At 37.7% G+C, this 26,075-nt stretch overlaps 1 protein-coding gene and 1 long non-coding RNA gene across 11 annotated transcripts in view; one reads left to right on the forward strand and one right to left on the reverse strand.

Moving 5' to 3' along the window:
• The window catches only part of LOC120756726 (uncharacterized), a 187,954-nt gene that overhangs the window by 88,558 nt on the left and 73,321 nt on the right, over window positions 1-26,075 (reverse strand). Inside the window, exon 3 of one of the 3 annotated variants that reach the window (XR_009208138.1) lies at window positions 23,900-25,503. The exons of the other annotated variants lie outside the window; for them this stretch is intronic. This is a non-coding gene — a long non-coding RNA (uncharacterized LOC120756726). Of the gene's footprint in view, window positions 1-23,899; window positions 25,504-26,075 lie in introns of those variants that run through there. 3 annotated transcript variants of the gene reach the window in all.
• Window positions 18,013-26,075, forward strand: part of LOC120756725 (uncharacterized) — a 61,591-nt gene continuing 53,528 nt past the window's right edge. For 2 of the 8 annotated variants that reach the window (XR_005702226.2, XR_009208137.1), the window contains exon 1: window positions 18,013-18,465. The gene's annotated coding sequence lies outside the window, so the exon portion shown is untranslated. The remainder of the gene's footprint in view (window positions 18,466-26,075) is intronic. The other 6 variants (XR_005702224.2, XR_005702225.2, XR_005702229.2 and 3 more) reach the window with 5 other exon arrangements.

The following is a 26,075-nucleotide window of genomic DNA, read 5'->3' on the forward strand; positions in this document are numbered from 1 at the left end:
TCTTCTACTTTTGCACTACCCATCAGAATTTCCTCTTCGAGGATGGCACTGAAGTGCACATTTATATACAAGTCTGTATAATATTGCACTTTTTCAGTCTAGTTACTGTAAGAGGGAATCCTCACTTTGAGACATTTATCCAAGTAGTTTTGGAAGCAGTTTCAAAAGGAATATACTGGACTAGCCTTGGTATGGTCTCTTCTGGTTTCAAAAACCTATTAATTACATCAACATTCCTCCTTTTCTTGTTTTGCTTTGATCATTACAAAACACACAGCCCAACATTTGAGATTTTTGTTAGGAAGTATGCTATTTCTGTCTAGAACTTTTATAGAAATGAGCACTGGACGTTTCATTTCTATGTAGCTTCTCAGGTCATAATCAAACCTCTATGAAACAAATTTGTGATCAAGGCTTTGTAAGAATCATATACTCTGCTTCTTTTTAAAAAATTACTCATGTACTAGACTGTCAACATAAAATATTTTCTTGGGGATAAACCAACAAAAAACCCTTTGGCCAAGGGTCAGAAATAGCCTTTTCTTATGCATAAATATTCAAATTATTATTTTTGAGGGAAAGTTTGAAGTACATTTGTTATTAATTTCTATACAGACCAAATGAATGCAACTTGCCTGAAGCTCATATCCCTGTTCATTGAGGAACTGAAATGTCATCTACAGCAAGATAGTCTTTTCTTCTAATTAATGTGGACATGAAACAAATGAAACACAATATGCAAATAAGACCAATGATGACTAAATAAAATGCTGTCCCTCCAGGAACAAAACACTCAAAATAAACTTGTTTCATATAGTTGGTTTTGAAAGGCCCATCTGTTAAAAGTGAAAGTACTTTGCTTCAATTGCATCTGGTTACTAATAGGTGCTGTGTTTCACTTATTTCAGGGAAACTTAAAAGACTGAAGTGTTTGCAAGAGTTCAGGTCCAGAATGAACTATGTTACTGGGTTATCATGTATTAATGTTGGGCCAAGCTCAAAATTAAATTCACATTTCTGTTCACATCTGAAAAACCTCCAATGTGAATCTGTGAATGTGCCAAAAGATGTATTAAAGATTACAGATTTAACCTCTTAATCTTACGATTGCTACAAAATGCCATAAAGTCAACACAAAGAAACCAACCTTATTTACAGAGTGAAGGTGTCTTACTTGGACAAACATCTCAAAGTGAGGATTCCACTAAGAACTCCCTCTTACAATGACTGTGTGCACTGTGACAGGGACACATGGAGTTCAATGCCGTCCTCAAAGAGGAAATTCTGATGGGTAGTGCAAAACTAGAAAAAAAAAAGACTCTAAGAAAAACTACTGTTTTAATTCAGTGGTTCCATTTTCATGTAGCACATTTAACTTAATCTCCTGAAACACACAACAATATCTGGCATGATTACTTTAGAAAACACACATTTATTAAATAAACTCTAGAAACAGAAGAAAAGTGAGAGGATACACTAAGAGGAATTCTGTTTCAAACATTTCCTTGGCCAACTTGTTTCAACAGGGGGTGGTTTCCCTTTCAGACTGGAGAAGAAAACTTGGCTACTAACACCATCATAGCAGAAATTAAACCTTCCTGCCAAAACTCCAATGGGAATTTTGAAACTGGATCTACAACCAGTTTCATCTGCTGGACCCTCCTGAGGCCTAGAGTCTGTGACAGCCTAGACTCATTTGCTCTTCACTGGGTGTGCCCTTTTAAACGTGAAACACCGGAAGCCTTTACGTGGTTGTGGGTTTTTTGTTTGTTTTAGGTTTTTATTTGTTTGGTGTTTTTTGTTTGTTTGTGGGATTTTTGTTTGTGGGTTTGTTTGGGGTTTTTTTTGTTTGTTTGTTTTGGTTTTTTTTTTTTAATATTGTGTTCCAGCTATACCAGACAAGGTGAAAAAAAGATAAGGAAAAAGTGACCATTTCCTCCAGAAAATCCAGAGACCAGTCCACTGGTCATTGACATGAAGGAAATCAATATTTCCTGGAATAAATAGGGTTCAAGACCTGGCATGCAACTTTCTCCATCATAAGCAATTATTCTGACCACAAAATTGTGTTATTAATTAGTTTTGTCCATCTAGACACAAAACTTTTCCAATTAAATCTCTATCAAAACTCTTAGACTTCTGTGAGAAGTCTTAATGTCAAGCTTTTTTTCAGTTACACAAAATCTGCTTAATTTGATTTTTCAAATGAGAATTTAAAGCCCCTAGAAAAGTTACAGGTACAGAAGGCAGTGTTACTGAACCATCTGTATAGGCAAAGATGACATTTTGACAGAGTAGACACTCTAGCTACAAGAGAGCTGGCCAGAACCAGAAAGAATTTAAGAGAAGCAGGGTTTTTGTTGTTGTTTTTTAATTAGTAACACTGTTTAGGAATCAAGGCTTCAGAGCTTCTAAGGCCTAATCCACACAGTCAATGGAAGAGCTGAACTTCAATTGCTACCACCTGCTTTTAATTTTTTTTTTTCCTAGCTCCCTTACATATGAAAACTTATTTTTCTTTCTTAGACTGAATGCTTTTTCCTGATTATCTTTTCCCTCTCCTTCCTGAAGTCAGGACTGCTTTTATCTTCAATGTAGTCAATGCCAAGATTAAACCAAAGACTGTGTACAATGTACTTTTTAAAACTGATATTAAAAAACCTACCTGCTTTTTTCACTTCTCCCTTCTTTCTGATACCTTCTTGATGCTGCCTAAATTCCTATTTTATTTTCTTAGCTTAATCTCTATTTTTATACACTGCAAAATGCATTTGCTGTACCATGCACACCATTATTCCTTACTCTTTATCTTCCTACCTTCATTTTCATGCACTATCTTCAAAATCTAAATTTGATTTCAATTGCAAAGATCTAAGAATTTTTTTTCTCTTAAAATAACACTCTCATTCCTTGACTTTAGTATGAAGCAAAATATGTTTGGTTGTTTGAAATAGCAAGGATCATCCCACCTCCTACATGGTGAATACCAACTTGAGTCATAGAATCTTCTCTCTCTGAAGATGAGTGCTAAATCCTTGAAGGATTTTTAGAACTCCCATCTTTAGTTTTGCCACAGATGCGTTACATCAGTCTGCTTTGTAGTTTCCTACTTGACGGGAAATCTCCTGCATACTGCACCATTTGTAATTGTACTTTACTGCAGTCTGACCTGAAACAGTTCTCCTGGATGGTTTTTACATCTGCTCACTGCAGCATGACCTGTATTTCTGCAAGGGACAGAAATCATCATTTCCACATTTTTACTTCATAGATTGTCTATGTGAAGTAGAAGCAATACTATGTTGATACACAGAAAGCCGGTGGTTTTTCCATCGCTGTGTTGCCCATGGAAGCTCAAACATTGTCTGGCAACTATCCTCAAGGGCAATTGTCTGGCCAACGTAGCAGTGGGCCCACTGCCATCCTAACAGATGGGCACCAAGTGTAAGTAGCCATAAGACCATATAAGTGCATTTAGTGTGAAACTTGGGGCATAATTCCCAGCCTTGATCACCATATGGCTTTTCCATACAGAGTTTGTGATAAATGGGATGCGCGGTGCTAAATTGAACACGAACAGCATTAAGGAAAATAATAATGAGAATAGTTCCCACCATGTGATAAGCAGCAGGTAAGTTTGAAATTAGCAGGAGCAGTAGAAGAATAGGATTATTATGCATCAACATCTTCCCTACACTTTTGTTTCTGTTGATCCATTGAGCTTTCCATGACTCAACTTCTGAAAATCAAGGAAATGGGCTCCTTTATTCCCCTCCCACTCCTCTAGAGGGAAAGTGCAAATTTGTGAAAGCCTGTGCCTTCAAGAAAAAACTTTGGACTGATTCACAGTCTCATAACTGAACTGAGCCTACATTTCAGTCACTCCAGTCACTGAATTCTGCAGGACTGTTTTAGAAGAGAAGCTCAGGATTTCATAGACTCATTAACCATGCACATATTAACGCTTTTATTCTGTATTCTTATTGGACATGGAAAGTATTTCACCTCCCCTCAGCACACAGTGTTTCAGACATATCTGATCTAGTGCTCAAGGAAAAAGGGAAGTCAGTAGAATGTGTGATTATATTTGTGGCCACCATCTTTCCAGTAAGCAATTCTAAGTAATGCCTCGCTGCCCATGGATTCTAGTTATTGCAGCAAACTGCATTTGTGTGTGCTAACAGAAGAGATTGTAAACAAACAGTAAGTACTGAAAAATGGGCTTAGTTCCAAGAATGTGGATCTTAAAAATCCATACATTGGTTTAGAGTATTTTTAGATAGCACTTAGGAGTTTTAGTTATTGTCAGCAAAAGATGCTGCTTGTGACCTTTGAAGAGTGAGAAGTCCTGAAACTGTGAGAAGTCCTGAAATTATGAGAACTCTGAAGAAATATTTCATCTAATTTTAAGATTTCAAGTGGTAAGAAATCATACAGAATAGAATTTACCTGGTTATGTTTTTTCCTTTTCTATCATACTCTAAGGTGGAGTTCATGGTTGATTTACACCAATCTAATAAAATGATACCAGCAACAGAAAAATCCCACCTCTCCCATCCACAGATACATGTCTGTGCTGGAAAGGGCAGGGCTGTCTTTCAGTGAGGCAGGGATTGAGTAGCACAAGGTATTTACAGAACCATTGTCTTAGATTAAAAAGAGGGAATTTTAATGCTGTATAAACCAATACAGATTTTGCTGGAAACAGTTCCAGCTGTGCAGCCAAGAGTCCAACACAATATAGCTCTGTACTCTTGGCTCCTAAATCTGAGAGAGGAACACCATTCATGAACAGATATTTGAATTTGCTTGCTTTCCAACTGTATTCAAATAATCAACTCTGCTGGCATGAGCACTTGCAGAAAGCAAATGTCAAAGTTGCTTATGCAAACTTTTCCAAAAACACAATTTAAGTCTGGCCCTCCAAGAATTTCAGTTGAAACATTTATCTAATTAGGAAGAGAGATAACTGACAGGCAGTATGTAATCAGAATCCTGAAGTAAGCATAATAGAGAATCAAACACAGTAATGTTTTTGGTTGAGATATATGATCCCTTTCTGAATTAACTTCCTACTTACCTGGAATAGGAAGAGTTAAATTAGTCCCTATTTTTACATTCATTATTTAGGCTACCAATAGCTTGTCTCATATAAAGTTAGATATGATTAGAGACCATTATGCTAATTTCCTCTGAAGAAGATTGGATCTTTTAATTTTATTTTTAACTATTAACATAGAAAGCTTGAAGCTGAATCAGTTTCAAAAATCAGGGATTTAACTGGTCAATACATATACTATATATACACATACACTAGATGTATATATATGTATATGTATACATACACGACACACACACATATATACACTGGTGTGTGTATGTATATGTACACACACACACACACACTATAGTGTGTATATATATTGACCAGTATATAATTCCTAGTATATATTTTGGCAGACCTATGTACTCACAGGAGGCTCCAGTTTATTCACTCGTTGAAGACGTGAGTGACACAAACCAAACATACAAAGAGAACGTGTCCCAGTCAGCATCAGAGTGTAATTAGTAATGAAAAATCCCCTTGGAGATACAGATCTACCACAAGTATTAGGAGATCAAATTCACAATAGAGAAAAGGCCTTTGGGCTTCAATTGTGCCTCTGTTAAGTAATGAGTCTAAAAGTTGCACAGCTTCCTGTTTATGATCTTTCAGAAACTTCCAGGTCTGATTCACTCAATCTATCTGAAAGGTGTTTTTATCAGTTGTGAGATATCAGCCCTGTGAGACTGACCTTAAGCACAAGTGAAAGCATGGACTTCTTGTGATGCGTTAAATTTTAGCTTTTATATTTTTCAAATCACTACTGCTTTAGTGTATATCTCTAAAACTCCATAGCCTGTCAGCTACTGTTCTCCCATTTTATTTAGACAAAATGATTTCTCTCTAGGCCTGAAATTCAAGGACACCTTACTGTCTCAGACCCTGAAAAATATCAACAAAAAGTGAACTGGGGGAGGAGCAAACTGGGGGAATGTGATTGCATTACCTGGAGCTATAATTGGACAATTGACCTCTAATAGCAAATAGCCCAAACTTATATCTGTCTGAAAAAACTCCTGACTGTTGTCCATCTTGTGTGTAGTGTCTGTGGGACCACTGCAGTGCCCACCAAGGTGTACCCTTCGAAGGCCTTTCAATAAATACCTGCCTTTATCCCTTAACTCTGTCTAGCCTCTGTTCTAGGTAGCCTCTCCAAACATCACATCTGATGAGTACAACTATGAGCACACCACTGAAAATGGCAGGTGGAATCATGATTACTCCCTGTCGTGATACAATTCACTGCATAACTTGTCCATCGAAACTAGACATGGGTGAAGTAAACGCAACCAGCAAAAGTTGTCTAACAGGCATTTCTCATCCTATAAAAGCAGAAACACTCATTTTGATAAAAGAAGTCACAAAAGTACTCTCTTTAGGTTACCAAGAAAGAGACACATTTTTCACAACAAAACTAATCTGCAGAACTCACTACCTGCGGGTGATTGGACAAGCCAAGAGTTTCATTTCTTTAGTGTCCCATATATTTGTCTGGAAATTGAAATTAGGGAGGGAGGGTCTTTAGGACAAGAGGATAGTGCTTATCCAGCCCACTGCTTCCTGCTGTAAATCACAAGCCTGTGTGAGGGCAGGGCTGTGCATAAATTTTCCCAATGGACAGCTAACTTGCAGAAGTTTCTGATGCTGGCAATTCTAAGAGGAGCGAGAGCCAAACAATTCTTGGCTAAGTTTACAGGGTTTCAGCTTCCTCGCACTCTCCACTTGACTGAGGTGTGCACTCCACTCTGCACAGGCTGTGATGCAGAGCAACCCAGCAGGGACACAGCCCTGCCTCTGCAGCCTGCAAACTGGCAGAGTGCACGGGCAACACCACGATACCCTCAAGGCCTCAGGGGCTGAACTCAGAACAAAAGTTAAAAACCTGTTACTGAAGTAAATTACAAAGTATTGGTGCATCTTGAAAGGAAGTCAGTTCTATTTTGTAGCAGGTATGTTCGTAATATTAGCCATATTTCCAGAATTAAGAAGCAACCAACTTTTAGAGAAAAGCTTTCTCTTTTACAAGTTCTGGCTTTGTTCTACAGTACTCATCCTAGGTTGTGCAGACTACTGAATAACCTGGTGTCCATAGTAATTTATACTAGGAATTAAACCTTCCAAAGCCCTTTCAAAAAACTAATCAAAAAAATAAAATTCCTTTTTGTCTAACTTTTAATAAACTGGCAGTATTTTAAAATGTGTTAAGATTTTTCTCTAATAACTCTTGCCTTGCATCTTTAAGGACACAAAATTGAGAAATTAATGCAATAGAAATAATTTTTCAGTATAAAAAATCCGTTTTAAGTCTTCTTCTTCCCAAAATATTTTACTTTCTAATGTATCAATAATATGTTCAAAATTGCAAACTGGACAGTGTAGTGACCCTTTCAGATTCCACTTTCATAATCCACAGAATCTTTGCATTTAATCTTCTGTTAGAAGACCCTGAAGTTCTTTGATGCATGCGCATTATTTTCTAGTGATTGCCACTGCATGAAAAGGGTGTTAATCCTCTGCTAATTAACAACTTGTTGAGGTCAAAGGGGGTCAGTACTTTACATTTTTGGACTTGGTGAATTTTTTGTTCATTGGAACTTCTTGTTCTCATCAGTTCAGGTATTCTGTAATTTTGCATCCTCTGGCTCTCTTAGCCCAGCAAAGAGCACACTAAAAGGAGGTTTGACATGAGATTCAGTCTGCATGTATTTTTCTACTCTACAAGTCCCTTTATTACACACACTGTTGTTTCCGGCAGTTTAGGCAGTTTATTTACACAGGACATGGACTTCCACTCCTTTTGATAGTCATAATTCACGTTAATAAAAATAACACAATACTTCTAAAAATAGAAGATTATAAAAGGTATTAAACCCAATCCTTATTGATGGGGTAAAAGATTGAAGATGATCCTGCCGCTTTTATTTATTCAGTATTTTTATATATACATATACACATACTTATTTATATAAGTAGTTGTTCATTGCCTTATTAATTTGAAAAATAGCTTCATTAACTCCAGAAAATTTCAGCTTCTCTCACTGAAATACAACTATGCTGCCTGATCTGTGTATGTTCTCAAAAAGATTCTGCAACTTGAAGAAAAGCAGCAGCAAGGCAGTAGATGTTTTGTTCTGCATTTAGTTCCCACAAACTGGAAAAGGTGCGTGAGAAAAGGCATTGTAGAAACAAACAAAACTTGGGACTGGCAGAGACTATGAAGAAAAAACGCAAGGGCACCAAACGAGTTGACATTCATACAGTAATTAAGACAAGTCTCGCCTTAGTAATCCTGACAGTGAGTTCCACAATTTTATGACACATTGTATGAAAAGGCACTTCCTCTCATAACTAATGAATCTGCTCTATCTTTTTCTAATCTCTGCAGATCAAACTGAATCATCCCTGTGAGAGGTAAGGAATGCAGACATTCCTAAACTCTCTTCTACAAGCTTCAGGACTTATAATTTCTTAAAAAAACCTACCATAATCTTTGCAGTTTCCTTCACCCAAACCAATGCCCTGCATTTACTTGACAGTTTTCATCACCAATTGAACAACTGATATTTTTAAAATACCCTAAAAAAGGATGAGTAAATTCTCTTTGGTAACCCTGTTTCTTAGTCTAATTTAAAATGAAATGAAACTGCTTTGAAAGAAAAAGAGAACCACCACCACAGTATAATTTTAATTATAATTTCACCAAAAATTCTTTTAAAAAGTACAAAACCGTCTAAACTGAAGTGCAGACTTAGCCATGCCTGTGTAGACCCTGTCACTTATTCCCCTTTATATAAATAGTATCTCACAGACACCACTGTATAGATGAGAGCACAGTTTACAAAGGGAAGTGAGTGATCTTAACCTTTTAAATCTTGATTAAGGGAAAAAAATATTCTGGATGTGTTGCTTGGTCTGAAATGATTTAGTTATCCGGAGTGCAGTAGAACCTCAGCACAAGAGAGATGATTCATGATCCAGGATGTGCCTATTTTTTTTCTGACAAACGAAATCCCTCCAGGGTGCTGAAGTTGTGCAGCTCTTCCTCAGCCATGTGAGGGCTGAGGGTTTCCCTGAGGCACCCTCACCGAGTGCTCACCTTCAGCTCCTCTCACAAGGCACTGCCAGAATCCTTTCTGAATGCTTCTGAGTGTTGAAATGAAGCAACTTCTGACATTTCATTTATGCATACGTTATGTCAAAGTGAAAATAGCTGAAGAAAGAACACTTGTCTTTCTTTTCATGAGTCTCTTTTCAGAACCTAATTAAAGAATTTTCCCTTTTTATTAAATTATTAAGACCACTTTTTATTCATTCTGATATTAAATTTGTAGTGATAGATTTCCATGCAGATAAACTAATGATTCACTTGAAATTCTATCCTTTTCTTAACATATTAACCAAGTAAGGAATGTGAGTGTAAATAATGGCATTAAAACAGTGCTACTTTCATCATTTGAAGCAGTTTCATTACTTGAGAAATTGGAGTATTTAGATGAAGTTAAATTAGGCCACAAGAAAATATATTTTTAAAAAAGATGATGACCTAAATGGTGAATTGTGACAGCAGCCAAGTAAATAACTTAACAAGAAAAAGCTTTGCAGAATATTGATTTAATGCATCACTTAAGCAACAGAATATCTCAAACCCGCATTATCCATGCTCTATTTCCCTGTACCTTGGACAGTTTATCTATTCACCTCTCTCAAAGGAACAAGCACATATTTCTACATGGATTGTTTGCCTATGATGTACAGTTTTTAACACCATGATAAAATTAATCTTTAGAATAATTCTACTTTTGTGAAAGATACTAGTTGGTAGAAATTATTTACTGCAATTAAAGTCGCAGAATTTTAACCAAGATATATTAATTATCATCTTTGCTCTGGGAAAATCCATCACTGCAAAAAAAGATTTTCACTGTTTTAAAGGACTGCAAACTGCATTTCAACTTCATTGGAAAGTTTTTAAAAGAGCAGTAAAAATATCAAAAATCTGATATAAAATTACAGTGATTTTAAATCATGGCTTGAGATGTTACATTTAGGACAAAGACTATAAAGGCAGTGTTTTCTCTAAGAAGGAGGGAGAAAAGGCAAAAAAAAAAATGGGCTTTTGGGGTTTGTTTTGTTTTATTTTCTTTTTGAAGAAATGAGTGAAAGAATCTAATTTTTTAAATCACATTCTGTTTTATTACCCAAAGTAAAATCTGGTGTTGTAAAGACCATTTCAGCTAAAATTAGACTTTATCAGTGTTATGCCATTTAATATGCATGAATGACATCTTGATGGATAGAGAGGCATCGGATGTGAATTCTCTGATTTCCTCTCTGAGGCTGCAGAGCTGGAGCTGCTGCCTGACTCCATGTGCCCCAGCTGCCACGGCAGGTTCTGCACGTAGACCGCTCTGTTCCTGCAGCACACACTAAACAGCTCTACCAGGGTCCTACAAGAATTACGAATATTATGAATGAGGCCCTTCCCACACGCCTGTCCTCAGGAAACACTCAAACCACTTTTTCTAGGATACTTTTGATTTTTCCTTATTAAGAACTCAGTTTTGTGGGAAATGGGCTGAGAGTACCTGTGCCATTCACCAGGGTAACAGAAGTCCACCTAAAATTATGATTTCCATGGCATTTTTCAAGGATATGGACAGTCAGAATACAGTCCCCAGCATAGGATTTCAATCACTTTTTATTCGTATCTTCAGTATTTTCCATCACTGTTACTTAGTCTCAAAGATATCTCACCACAGCACAGCAAAAGATATGGAGGTAAATTCAATAGTGGGGAAATGAACCAGAGCTAAACTCCTTTTTAGCAATACCTGTTTCACCAGTCAAAAAGAATTGGTTTTCATTTTCAGGTCTATTCTCAGTCTTGAAGGGGTTGGCCACAAGCTCTCACTGATTTCCCTGCCTCCCTCTATGCTGTGGTAAAAAGGTCCCCAGCTATCTGCAGTTTACACTTTGTAGTATCTGCAAAGCAGATTTAAGGAATTACAGAAGTTACCTCCCGGCCAGTTTTATTTGTCTTTTACAGCTAAAGGAGGTTATAAGAGCATTGTTGGAGACTATTTGACCACCCTTTGTAATCTCTCCAGATGAGCAAGGCGGGGAATAAGACTCATCTGTTCACCTCATGTTGATTTGTCATTTGACATCTGTGTCAGAGCAACACCCTGTAAGAGCAGACACTTTGATGCCACTGCAGCTTTATCTCTGTCGAGACTAGAGCTGGGTGCACTATTTACTGAGAATAATTTATTCAGCAGATTTCACCCTTTCTTCAGTTTAAGAGTTCCCTATACATGTTCTAATTAGAAGAGATAATTGGCTTAATACTCAAGCACTTCATTCTTACTTGTTCCCTTTGTCCAGAGGTGTCCTGAATAAAGGCAGGGCAAAATCCTGGTGCCACTTAAGACACTGAAACCCACTCTTCTCCTTGATTTCACTAATGTCAGGATCTCAGTCAAGGTCCCTCAAGCAAGAAACCTCCAGTTTAGATCGTGATAATACCAAAAATGAAGTTCAAAATTAAACAACGGGAATGAACAAACGCTACAGAGTGCAGGATGGAGCAACAGGATATTTAGATATCATCATGATGGCTCTAATTAAAACAAAACAAAAACAAAACAAAGCAAAAAAACAAAAAACAAAACACACACACACACACAAAAACCCAAAAACCAACCAACCAACCACCACCACCACCACAACAACAAGAACAAAAAACAAACCACAAACGAAAAAAAAAAAAAAACAACCCACCAAGGGCAACAAGGGCAAAAAAATGCAATAGAGATTATTTTAAGTAGATGATATGCAGGATGGCTCAAGGTAGGATTCCATTCCCCTACAAGGATCAGACAAATATGCAAACATACTTTTGCAACTGGAAATATTTGAACAAGTGCAGTTCGCATTGACTTGCCCCCACTGCCCCAACACTTTGGTCCCCTCTGTCTCCATCTTGTTCATTAACCAAGATCAAAACCCTCCTGCTAAATGAATTCTTCACTCTGTAGTGTATAAGAAATTCATTAATCAATACCAAATGTATAATTAAAGATAAAATGTCATTCCTGGAGTAGCAGTTCTGTTCAACTATACAATAATCTATTTCTGAAAGCATCTGTACCCTGCATGCACCTAGCAAGGATCAGTGCCTGAAGGCAGTACTGAACTATATTCTCTAAAATGTCTCGTGTTTTGTTAGCATTTCAAACTCCTCTGTTCTTCAGCACTCGGTCACTAAACTATGCTGCTTAAATTATTAAATCCTTTTAATTTAAAATTTCATAAGCTACCAGAGGAAAAATGCACTTCCTTATAGTAACAAGTCTGACTTCTCGTAAGGAAAACTATGGTTTTGTTGTTGCTTTTATGCAGTATTAACATCCTTTAAAGAAACAACAAAATAAATTATTTCATTAAGGAGTAAAATGTGGAAGGCAGATGGTTTAAAAAAACAAATCCTTTTGAAACTGTCCTGGTTTAGGACCACCCAAAACTAGAACAGAAATCAGACAAACAGTCTACTATGTTAATCCCTAAAAGACTGAGCTATCAGACAAGAACTACGAATTAAAAATGGGAGATCTCATTACATCAAAATTATTGACAAAGAAGAAAAATAATCTCTAAGATTTGTTACACCAAACAATATACTACTTTGAAAAGTTTGGGATATTTCTTTACCTTAATATATTTTTACTGAAAAAGATGTTTCAACTGCTATGGGCTTGTCTCCTAGTGATGCTTTAATCTCACCTAGAATACTGCAGTTCTGTGCAACCAGTGCTGTAGGGGTGGGACAGTGCAGGGAATACATTATTTAATTTAATGAATTCATACAGTTTGAAATACTTTAACATTCATCTATTTTCTCTGGGAAGAGAGAGATGATTTATCCCAGGGAATAATAAAAATTCAAATAAAGATTCAATAAAAATATTCAAAATTAGACCATGTAGGATTTTTCCAATGAAAAGGCTTCTACATTTGAAACATGACCTGCTAAATACTATCATTCTTCACCAGATACTGGATTGCACATGATTTGATAAGCTCTAGATTTTGAAACCAACCTTACTTTACAAGGAAACTAAAATACAAAGTGTCAGTTGTAGACATCTATAAGGAAATGACAGTTTGATAAATAATTTATAATATATATATGGTTATATATTACTATGGGTTAATTGGGGATGAAATAACTTTCATCTGAAACCAGAAAAGGCTGCATAACCTCATAAGAGTAGTCTGCGGGAAAATTTCCTGTTATGGTCACCAGGTTTGACTGTCCCTATAAAACCTTCATCTTATAGGATGAAAACTGAGCCAGCTGAGTATCAGCTAAGCATCTTTTAGGAATATTAAATAGTTTATTCTGAAAGGACTTAAGAGAATAAATGATTAAAGGGACAAAAATGGAAAAATTTTTTAAACCAAGGCAATTATCCAGGGGGGGAGGGGGGAAAAAAAAAAAAAAGCGCATTATTCAAAAGAAATGACCAGATTTTCTGGAACACACAGATGTGAAAATGTTTACCTAACTTTCATATTTAGGTTTAACTGATCAAAAGCATGTTTGGTGCTAGCTTTATTGATCAAGTCTTTCTGGATAGCCTAATTCTATGATGATCTCATTTGCGGCCAAGCTTTAAAAGACTCATGTCACCCAGTTTGATCTGAGGTATACCGCAGTTACTACCCACAGTTTAAATAACATTTCGTTTTAGCCAGAATTTTTCTTTTACAAACACAATTCTAAAGACATGATTTTAATTTTCACTTGAATAAATGAGTAAAAATTTTAGGATTGATTAGCTAATAATCCAGGATTTTTCCTGTTGTATTAAGTTCACCTGAATGAGATCTGAATTCATCACTAACAGTCCTGTAACCAAAATTAGGTTTATAAATATACAACTACAAGCTCAACATACGTATCAATTCCAGTGCTCAGATCAAAACATCAAGATAATTTTTTTTATAGTGGTTAAATTACAGCCATACTATCTAAGCTACCCACCAAAAGCTGTCCCTGAGAAGACAGAAGACATACAGAGGAAAGAATAGTTAAGTCATTCTGACTTTCACTAGTGAGGGGATACCAGCTTCCTCCCTGACTGCTGAAAATCTTCCTGGCATCTCCTTAATTTCTTCTACAGAAATAGAGGAGACCAAGGAATAAGACTCAGTTGGAAAAAAGTAAAAGCAAAGCATACCACCCCCCCCCCAAAGCCTTGCAAAATCCCTTATGATAGTAACAGCTAAACTCATAATTTTTCTTTGTGGCAATGGTAGATATTGCAGCCTGCCTGCCTAGGTCATATACAGCAGAGATGATTTGCTCAGACATAGTTTTTCAGTTATCTTCACCCCTCTTGGTGCAGGAGATGAGAACAAACCTTCACTCACAACCTTCTGGTACCAGACACATCTGAAAAACTCCTGTTAGCTTTGGGCTGCTATTAACCAGTGTATAGAATGTATGCACCATTTCCAGAATGTATGCACACACTGCATGTGCGTATTTCCAGGCTCTGCAATTCCTCTCCATGAAGTGGCTTTTGGCTGCCCTTCATCCACTTGCTGTCCCTCAACGATTTTCAATGACTTTGCTTCTTCCCTGCCTTTTCTGGCTTCTCCAGTATCACCTGGGATATTTTCTCTGTCTGATTTCTTCTTTGCTTATGCACTACCAGCCTCAAGGGATTTTACTAGCAGTGACTAATATGAGCTTGAAACTTTAGCAAATACCACCTACTGCTGAATTATAAAAAGCAAAGGTGTATAGAACAGCAAAAATTCTCTGGTAAAGTTGTAAGCAAATACACAGTTATGAAGTTCAGCTACTTTCCACTGAAAGAAAAATGGAAAAGCTTCAAAATGTTGGGCAACATGAAATCTGCATCATACACCTGAGAGGACTACATTTGATTGTCTAAAGGAACAGTTAAAATATATATTTTCGGAAGTAACACACAAATTGCATTAGTTCCTTTATTCTGTTTCTGAAAGAAATTTACCTCAATTTTTGATTTTTGTCTTTCTAAATGTTGTATGCCGTACAAAGAAGGAGCCATGGGGCAAACCTGCTTCCTCCCTCCCAAGCAGACATTGAGTTTATATTTCCACATGAAAAAATAAAAAAAATCAATAGCTGTTTTTAAAAGTTATTTGTGAATGCACCCTGTACAAGATGTTCAAGGCCATCCTACTTTTCCTCACCCTCACACCAACCATCTGCTCTCTAGTGCTTCCACATATTGAAAATGCTCCTTTAGTAACTATAATTTCTAACTTCAGTCAGGCCTTTCCTTTCTTGGTGTTCCTGGGCAGAGAAGCTTAAAAATCCTTAGGGGCAGGATCTCTATTAGACAGGAGTTAAGTGTCTCTACCAATCTTTGCTAGATTAGGGGAAAAAACTGCAACACCCAAAAACTGTAACACAAACCCAGGAATGGAGATCTGTGGTGTTAAGGGATGGAGTCACAGAGGACCACAGAGCAGTAGGATCTCCAGACCCTAACAGGTCAGTCCATCCAGCATCTTATCTCATGTTAAACTTCATCACAATGACAGAATTTGCAAAGTAACTATTTTCCACACTGTGATAGTTTCAAGATGCTCTTATTCTTTGACTCTTACAATTATAAATTCATCTTTACTAACAACAGTGGTGAAAGAAGCAGTTTATTATTCAGGGAGAGTGAATATGATGTAGCCTAAATCTTCATGTGTCTTTCTTTTCAATGGACATGACAGGGAGAATAAAATGTCCATTTAGATGCAAAAATACATATAAAGATGCACTTCTCTCTCTGGAGGCAACAGCAATGCAAAGTATTCATTTGGTCTTCAAAATACTATGAGTCGCAAAAACGTCTGTTTTTATCATCTAGGTCTTTGATTCATGGCTCAAGGAATTCACGTAAATAATCATTGCTCCAGAGTCCCTAGATTTTCCTGAAATTCACTCCTGAGTTTTTTTGAGGAAAGAGCTAAAGAATAATAAATGAACTCAGATATTTATTCCCTCTCTGTAAAGAGCTTTTCAGCTTTTTAAAATCAGAAACTGACATTCGAGAAAAATATGTATTTAAGACAAGACCACGTATTGGTCTTAAAACCGAAGTTTACTACTCTCTAGAGTAAGGTTTCTTTTATTATTATTTCTTCCCTCTTTAATTGAATTAAACAACAACAAGAAAAAGCAACCAAAATTATGAAGACCACCAGCGCAGCGAAGAAAAGAAAATGTCTCCCAGGGTTTTCAGTTCTCTTCCCTCAGTGTTCTGGAGTCCAGATGTGGAAAGCCTAGTGGAGCTGAAAATTTTTGGTGGGTGGAGAGAAAGTTTTGATGCTACTGCTGTATCCTTGTTTTATCCAAACCAATTATCTTCATGAAGATTAAAAATCCAAACAACACTCACCAAGCCACACCTTTTATATATAGTTACTAAACAGTATTTAGAAGTGAGCCTGCTGAAGAAACCCCCACTCTGCATCTTCTTAGCACCAAGAAGCAAAGAAGGTCTTTATGAGGCCTTCTTAACTCAGAGTAGAGTATTTACTCTCTTCATCTTCTTTAAAATCCCATTTGTCAGGTGTGTCAGTTTATTTTTATGATTTGTATTTTTCCTGCTCACATATCAAGCAAACACATATCGATTTGCTGCAGCCATAGCAGGTCACAGGATATGGAGGAATGTCCCCATATCTTATGTGGCTAAACCTGGAATATGGTGTTCAGCTAAGTGATGATAAGGGTGGTCAGTGAGGTGATGATAAAACTCTATAAATAGCTTAAAGAGGGTGAACTCTGAGGAGGGAGAAACACTGGTTTAAGGTGGACTGAACGAGCTTGACTGGGAGAAACAAAAGATGCCCTGACAGCCAGGGCCAGGCATAAGCTGCTAAATAGGATCTCGTACACACTACGATTGCCAGCAGAGCAGTCTGGGCTTGGCCTTGCGTACACTACAGACATATAATGAATTTACTATTCCAGATTAATTATTCTGGGAAATTTCCAAGCATATTTAAGCACTTCAACTGCTAAATTGGGCCCCAAGTTCAACAGTCCGCCAACAGGAGTCACACGCTGGGTGTACTCAGAACTACACTCGACATAGCACTGGAAACACATAACAGGAAATAAACCTGCCCAGAGAGTAAGATGGACACAAACCCTGCAAATCTGTCATACCTCTGTTTTCTGTAGTTCTACAAAAACTTGCATGTGGGATTTGGGAAAGGTCTTTTTAATAAGGGTTAATTGGAGAAGTATGTCACACATGACTGAGTACCGTTTCAAATTACTGCTCACACTGGCATAACTAAATCAGACAAATGACAGAATACCAAAATAGGGAATAGTCAATCTTCTTCCCTCCTACTTAATATCTTCATTATTCTCAAAGATCAGCAATTACAGAGTTTCTGGAATCTGTTGCTTCTTTCAAAATATTACAAAGACCATATCATAATATTCCCCAGAGATCCAATAGTTCTGTAAATTCTTTCTTCTGTTGTCAAACTATTAGTCTAGGCTTTCAAACTGCTGGGTTCATTTATCTGGCTTACGTGATGCAAGAGTTCAGGATAAATGATCCTGATATAGCTCTTTCTAAGCATTAAAAAAAAAAAAAAAAAAAAAAAAAAAAAAGGAAAAAAAAAACCAGTTTAGTAAACCAGATTAGTTATTCCCATGAAAATCATTGTACTGCCTGTAACACTCTAAAGGTCAGGTCCCTAACCCCGAACCTGCAAAAGTCACTTCAGTTTCTCTCTGCTGCCCAAGTTAACTGCAAGCATTTCCTGACGCTGAGAATGCAGGCAGAAAAAGGAAAAACGTCGGCTTGAGAAAAGCACAGCTTCCAATCCCCACCCACCAGCTTCAGTCAAAGGGATGACTTCAGTCCCTTTCTTAACTAATCCTGTCACTGTAAAATCCTACAGTCATTCTTCCAACATAAAGGGAAAACGGACTCACTAGGAGGACCTAGACTCTTTCAGCTTGAACTGTTAACCAATGGTGGAAATGCAAGAATGCTGAAGTTGTGCCTTCAGAGCCAATAGAGTGGATTTGTGTGTCCCACATGACTGTGTTTCCCCTGTCTTTCACATGGGCAGTATTTAGTTCAATTCAGAACTGCAGATAGTATAGCGTGCAGAGCAGCAATGGGATGTCTGAGCACAAGTGGCTGACTTCCAGGCGACTTCAGGAAGCATATTTGTACATTTCTCCCGAATTAAACTGGGATTCTGCACCCTTGACATTCTCCAACCCTCCCTAGCGCTGGAGAAGGAGACAGCGACCTGCACAGCACAACAAAACTGTGAGTATGGGCTCTATTTATTTTTATTTTCACCCAGAAAAGCAAATCTCTTAAAAATGTCAAAATGCTATGTGCCCTAAATCAATGATTACTTTTCTTATAAGATGAACAAGGATCTAAAGTGTTATTCAAATTCAGAAATATTTTTTGCATGCTTCAATAAAAGAAAGGCAAAAAAAAAAAGCAAAAGCGAGTTATCCTCCAGGGCAGTGCCTGCATGCACGCTGCATGACACACTGCTTCCTGACATAGCCAGCGTGCTGCTTTGTTCATAAAGAAAAACAAAGACAAAAAGCCCTACACACGTATGTTGTTCACTTTTATTTGTACTCTGTGTCTAATCAGGCCTGATCTGTCCCCAAGGGGAAAACATAAAGGCAAACTTTAACTCTGCCAGCAAGGGCAGCCCAGACTTTGCAGACATCTGACAGTTATTCTAATTAGCTATGAAAGACAGCGAAGACACTTTGGGGCAAATAGCTCTTACATTTGGAACAATGAAGTCGAGCAAGGTTCCCATCCCACCCCTTCCACGGGGGGAGGGGGAGAGGCAAGGCAACGGGGGGAGTGTTAGGAAAGGGTTATGGCTGGACTGAAAACACACAACTAGTATGATATCTGCACTCGCTCAGCACGAGGAGAGGCTTTTTGATAAGGAACTTTACCACTAGATTGCAGCTTGCATTCACTCAGATTCCTGGTGGGGTGGGAAAGGGTGCGGGGCTCTTCACGGTGTAGCGTCAGAAGGTCGGGGTGGAGGGGGCAGCAGGGACGAAGGGGGCAAAAAGAAGAGAATATTCATAGCAGGAGACGTTGAAATTGTTTCCCAGAGCTTTACTGGCCAGATCGCCTTAAGCCCAAGTTGCTTTCTGGGCAAGATTTATGGGAGTTCTCAAACAGAAGCAACAGACAAAGCAGCGCTTTTTTTCTTCTTCTTCCTCGGAAAAATTGAATCCAAACGAATAACCGTACAATAAACAGCACTGATTTGTATTTTGCTCTTTTTTCCACCCCCCACGTGCTCGTAAGACCTTTAGTAAAGTCTTTCCCCCCAGTCTGCATGATCCTTCCCACCCCCCCTTCCCTACCAAAAGTTAGATTTTGAAAACTACGATCAGAAGGGAAAAAGCAAAGACAATAGAAATCTGATTCGGTCCTGGCTGGGCTGGATCTCTAATAATGCATGAAGTGAAAACAGTTTCTAAGTGAAAGATGAGCAGACTTCTTTAAAAAAAAAAAAAAAAAAAATTAAGTGCAATAAGGAGAAATTGTTGAAAGACTCCAGACGCTACTAATTATGGCTTAAATAAATCTTCCTGGACAGATGTTTGCTTGCTCCCACTGCAGGGAAGGGAACGTTAAAAGAAGCATTTTTAAAAAAGGATTTGACATGAATCTCCTACATATGATTTTTTTTTTTTTTTTTTTTGTAAATACACTGTTTTATTCTTTGTCTGCCCTCCTGTTATCTCCCCCTCCCCCAGCCGCCGCCCACTGTGAGCTGAGACACCTGAAGGCTAGACACAATGATCAACAGAGCACTGCGCTCGCCTGTCTGGATTCCAGCCAGATTTTTTTTTTTTTCCCTTCCACAATCAAGGAGCCTGCACGCAATGCACGGCAAGCCCCTTGCTCTGCTATGTGCAGATCAGACAGAAGTCTGAACCATGCTGCAGAAAAGATTAAAGACAAACACAAGCCTTTCCTCCTTATGTCGGCCAGGCTCAGTTTCAACTTTGTTATGATTTGCAAAAAAATTACAAAATAATATATTTACAAAACTTTGTAAACATATATACACATTATTGTACAAGACATACGCACACGCACTTTCCAACGCGGTGTAACTAGGAACATCCAGTGTTTCCCATTTTACTGTGATTTCTACTCTAGGTTTACAGTCAATGCGGTATTTTATGTTAAGTTCACGCATCACTTACATAATTGCTGTGTAGCTCTCAAATACATGTAACGATTTTGTATGCGCATATGATATATTACATAAAGGCGAAAAGCTACTGTACAGATACCCATTCCTGAATGCCCATCTAGCTGAAATCTCACAAAATATTTGTGTTTAGAGAGATTAGCAAGAGCTCCTAGGCAGTTTTACGATAGTTTTAAATGAGGCAGTAGCGAAATGCTTTGTGAAAAGGCTGACTTCAAGCCGAAGAAGGGGAGCATGGCAGGGGACTGAGCATGGCAGGGGACTGAGCTGGCCCTGCAAGCCCCAGCCTTCCTGTTGCCACAGCCCAGAGAAATGCCGAGTGGCCCAGTGTCATCGTGCCACAAAGTTGGGCTTGGGAATGCAGTACTCCCCAAAATAGTTACTCTCTGTTTGGTGTGGCTATGGGTGGGGTTAGCAGAGACATACAGGGGAAAGGCAGATTCAAAGCCTGTATTCTATTTAATTTTTAAACGTATGCTGTGCAGAACGACCTATTTTCTAAATTCTTTGGAATTTCATTGTCTTGCAGTACAAATTATGTTGTGATAAACACGATGAATAATTTTGTTTTTCAAGATGAACTTTATATGAAAAAGACCTAAAAGAAAATACATTTTAAAACACACAACCACATGCACGCATATACAGTGCTTTTCATTTACTCCCTGGAAAGGCTTAAACTATATTTTAATCACTCTAACAGGTATCCTAATAGAAAGAGAAGAAATTTCTTAGCTTTTTTTCCCTAATATTCCTTATAAACACTATGAGAAAAGGAACTCAGCATAATTATCCCATAAATTTAATCTTAAACAAAACTTCTTTTCCAAATAGCAGCAGTGACATGCAAACAAAAGACTGCATGTAGTGGCAGCAATATCCACAGCAAAGTAAAAATTCCTGAATAGAGATTTCAGAAAAATTAAGTCAATGAATCAAGAGCTCTGGTCAAATTTGTATTCCTGCCTTTTTTTTTTTTTTTTTCGTAAATAAGGGAATTAATGCTTCCCTAAAGGAGCAATTCACATTCCTTATATGAAATACATGAACAAACTCTACACAATGGTCATACGTGAGGAGTATATATTTGTAAATTATGTGTATGTACACATGTTCAGTACTATTAAGCTGATAATTTCCTTTCTACTTTTCCTGGCCTATTATGTTTTAAAACAAAATTTGTCACTTGTTACAAAAAACGTGTTTCAAAATAATGCCTGTAGCTAAATTATGAAGTGCTCACTTTCATTTCAATGAAAAGACAATCATATTTTTATCCTTTCCTAAAGGCTGAAATCCTATGCAAATCAATTCCTCTAAACTTCAGAAGTGATTTACACACTAACTTGTCTTAGAAGGGTATTTTAACTGGCAATTTATGCAATGTTTGTCAGTGTAAAAGTACTGTCTAATCACATCAGAGATAAGCCTTAAGCCAGAGAATATGAGTACAGGGTCCTTGCCTCCATGTTTACTTCAACACTCTCCCCTTCTCCCAGGAAGGTCTCTTGGGTTTTGTGAGTGTTGGGTACAACAGCTCTGACTAGAGTAGGGAGGAGAGACCTGACCAGTGTTGCTTTAAAAATGGCATTACCCTCTCCTGCTGTTGTTGTCCGTGCATCTGTGATTTGGAGCTGTGTGTTTAAGGTTTTTACAAGAAGAATTTATTTACCTTGTGTGAAAATTGCTGATCTCTGTTTTTTTACTGACTTCTTTAAACTTTTTAATAGTTGATGCTGAAATAATGCAATCATGGAAGCTCATGCATATTTATGATTCCATTCCTTAAAAATTTGATACCTATTACAGCTTGTCTCTTAGCCTTTGGCCTACATTTGGTTGTGCAAATTCCATGGTGCTACTCACACAAACTTGAAGTTCTAATTTCCTGTTTTAAACTCGCCTCTTCCTTCTTCCCCCCATGCTTCCTGTTGCATTGGCTTTTTTGAGCTTTTCCTAATTCAAGAAGTGTGATTTTTAGTCTTCAGAATAAATGAAAGATGTTTACTTATAGAGAAGGAGAAAAAAGTCTGCCACACTCCTATTTTCTACGGATTTAATACATACAGAGCGCAGAATCACAACATCAGCTAGGTTGGAAAAGACCTTTGAGACCATAGAGACCTGTGACCCCACACCATCTTGTCAACCAGGCCATGGCACTGAGTGCCACATCCTAAGTCTTTCCTTAAACACCTCCAGGGACAGTGACTCCACCACCTCTCTGGTAGCCTTTTCCAATGGCCAATCTCCCCTTCCTTAAAAAACTTCTTCCTAATGTCCAACCCAAATGCTATGTTGGATTTATCAGCATGATAGAATGCTCAGAATTACTTCCAAAACTTTCAAAAGATTGGTAGTTTCACTTATGCCTCTACAGAGCTGAAGTAACTTGAGAACCTACCAGAAACATAGACAGTCTCAATAAGGTAACGGGGTCAAATGAGCTCATGCATTACAGATAGTAAGAGAAGTGAACATTGCATTTTTACAGATAAAAAGCACGGAGTGTTCTAATGTAAATATATTTCTGTTTGATATTTTAACAAACTGTTGCAAAGCTCAAACTAGAGCAGAGTCAAAACTACTTTCAGCATGGTACAGTTAGACCAGATGGCCACGTGTTCTTTTCTTATTTAGATGAGACTTTTCCTTTCAATAACATCTTTCTTCCTGACCTGCTTAAAAATTCCAGCGAATGAAATCAGCACAGGATTTTCAATTCTAATTGACCATGTGCAGAGGAAAGGCCAGTAGAGAAATCAGTAGGACCATTGTAAGGCACGCTGCATCAATCTCTCCTTTGTCCTGGATCTTTTCTAGTATGAGCTAAAATAATTAAGAATATTTAATCTATATTATTTGTACAGCAGCAAATCTAGTAGCATTTGAGCAAAACTCATAGTGAGTTCCTCTTTTAGAAATGCATGTAATAAGGAAGATGTATGTCTGACACTAGACAAGCAGGTACTTGACATAATTTAATGGCCAAATATAAAAAAAAAAAAAAAAACAAACCCATAACAACAAAACCAAAACAAACAAACAAAACTCCAAAAAACCCTTCAAAACCAAAACAAAAACCCAAACCAAAACAAAACCCCATAAAACTGGAAACAAACATCCCAAGACGAACTCAAGGAAAGAAGGACCAAAAAGAGACAAATGTGTGTCTGAATTAAAGCGTGAACTGCTTTACCTTTTCTAATGAAAGCAAAAGATATGAAGGATATAAAGAAATTTTTGAAAAGCACATTTTAGAAGAGTCTGAAAAATATATTTTTCCACTGTCGAAAACATTGACCCTTAAAACATCTTTAATCTTCAAATTTGCCTACATAGATTTTACCCACACACATCCCCCCCCACAACTGGTTGTGATCAGCCTAAATTGTGTCCGTGTGATCTACTTGTGAGGTACAGTCTGTAAAGACTGTGTATCACACACAGGCATTATCTACAGAAATACACACCCAGACGACATCATTCATTGCAGCCTTGCCTACTATTTTATTTGCATTTAGTAAGATATGTGTGAAGGAAAATATCAATATTTGTGATTTAACAAGTACACAGAGGATGCCCAAAGTCCTGCCTCTGTGTTTATGTAGCCCATGGATAAGGTAAGTGGGTAAAAGGAATCCTTCAGGAGAAAAGGGGATGGGGAAAATGACTAACAGAGCAATATAGAACAAGTCTGGTTGGTTAAAAAAAGTAGCAACAAACTTATGGCTATTTTGTACAAAGTCACTCTACTCCTCACAGTTTAGTTTAACATTTTGCTTGAATGGCTGGCGGTTTCATATTATCACTATAAGCTTAAATTAATAAACAACACCTGTAGAATATAAACTCTGAAAAATAGTTATGAAAGTGGTTTAATTAAGAAGAAAAGAAGGGTTTCATTAAAATCCCAATTATGTTTAAGGTGAAAAACAATCCAGGAGAAAATTCAATGGGCAGCATGGCCTTTGGTATATGTCAAGCATGCAGTCCAAATAACATTTGCATGAAGAAACATGCCTGAGAACATAAAAGCACAGACCTTGTGTCTGACCAGGCAGACATGGTAAAAGGTCTGATTTCAGCTCTCTAGAAAGATGTTTCATAGCCTTGGGCAAGTCATTTAACTGCCTGGCTTCTCATCTACGTCATATTAGCAGAATTTAAGTTTTGAATGTATGATTATAATTACGAGGTCAGCAATGAGATACCACAGAAAAGGATTCAGGAGAGACCTCGGATGCTTGAAAACAACATAAAATACTTGACAGAACAATGGCCTTTTGTTTTTGTTATTAAGTGGGATCGGTTTTGGTGCGGTATTACTACAGAAAGAAAGATACAAAAAGACAAGATACAAAGCCTCTTTCTCAGGAGATCAATGTCATTCAGTTCTAGCTTAATTTTCTAAAGTTCTTCATGTACCTGAACATTCATTTCTTATTTTTTACTGACTTGCAACAAAGTATCAGAATATAGGATGAATGGAAATACTGCCCCATCTGTAAAGATGCTCTAGATTCGACAACGCTGACTCACCGGACTGTCCCAGAGTACAAATGAGATGGAGCAGATTAAATGCTGCACTGCATGACCAGAGTTCAATCCTAGGCCCAAGGCTTACACTGCCTCTGGTGTTCTTCCCCAAGGAGCTGATCTTGGAATGGCTTCGAGCATATTCTTACTTAAAAAGCCTGAAGGCCACTGAGCAAACCACTTCCACCCTTGAAGTTCGGCACGTGCTCAAAGCATCCTGCTGAAACAGGTCTTTGATTTCTACAGAGCACATTGCCCTAAAGAGTAAATACCTCTGCTGGGTTCTGCCCTCGTTGAATTGTGCTCTCACGTTCGCCTTTCTGTTTCTATTGATGGCTCTTTGATTCCCACCACTGAACAGACCAAGTTGGAAACCCTTCAGCCTCAATGCTAAAAATCACAGCGAGTAACAGAAATCAGTGAGCCTGCACGGGCCGAGAGACTTGACAGGAGACCTTTTGAGGCCACCATTTTGTGACTGAGTAATGACCATGTCACACACACGGAACTGGAAACTTTGTTTTCTCTCCCCAAGGAAATATGAGGGAACTCTGTGCAAAACAAACAAACAAACAAACAAGGAAACTTTTTCTTATTAGTGTTGTTACTAATCAATATTCATGAACAGTATGAAAGAAATACTTAGACTTTCAGCTATCTTGGGTCTGTTGCTCACTGGATGCAAAATTTAATGAAAAAGGCAAGGTGACAGAGCTGCTGAACGTCTCGACAGGTTTTCAGAAAGGCTAGGGTAGTGAAAAGTGGGTGAGAGGAAAATATCCTGCGTGGAAGCACAGCCTCGTGCAGTGCTCAGAACAAGGAGAGGAAGTGAGCAAAATGTGCACAGTTACTTGCAACTGATGGGCTGTATTTCACCAGCCTATTTTTGCTGTCAAGGCTCCAGGTTATATTAGGAGTCTATCCAGTCTCTTAAGCCATGGGACGTGGTAATGGGGGCAGATAAAATGATTAAAATCAGTTTGGTCTCATGCTTTCATCTAAGTGTAATAGATGCAAAACTGAAAGACTTAATTGTATAATAAAAGTACAAACACCTCTTTGTTTTACCTCTGCATTTTTCCAGTTTAGAGAAATTGATGAGGTTTTTCACTTTTTGTTTGAT

This window comes from Hirundo rustica, chromosome 9, assembly GCF_015227805.2.
Source record: "Hirundo rustica isolate bHirRus1 chromosome 9, bHirRus1.pri.v3, whole genome shotgun sequence".
Lineage (NCBI taxonomy): Eukaryota > Metazoa > Chordata > Aves > Passeriformes > Hirundinidae > Hirundo > Hirundo rustica.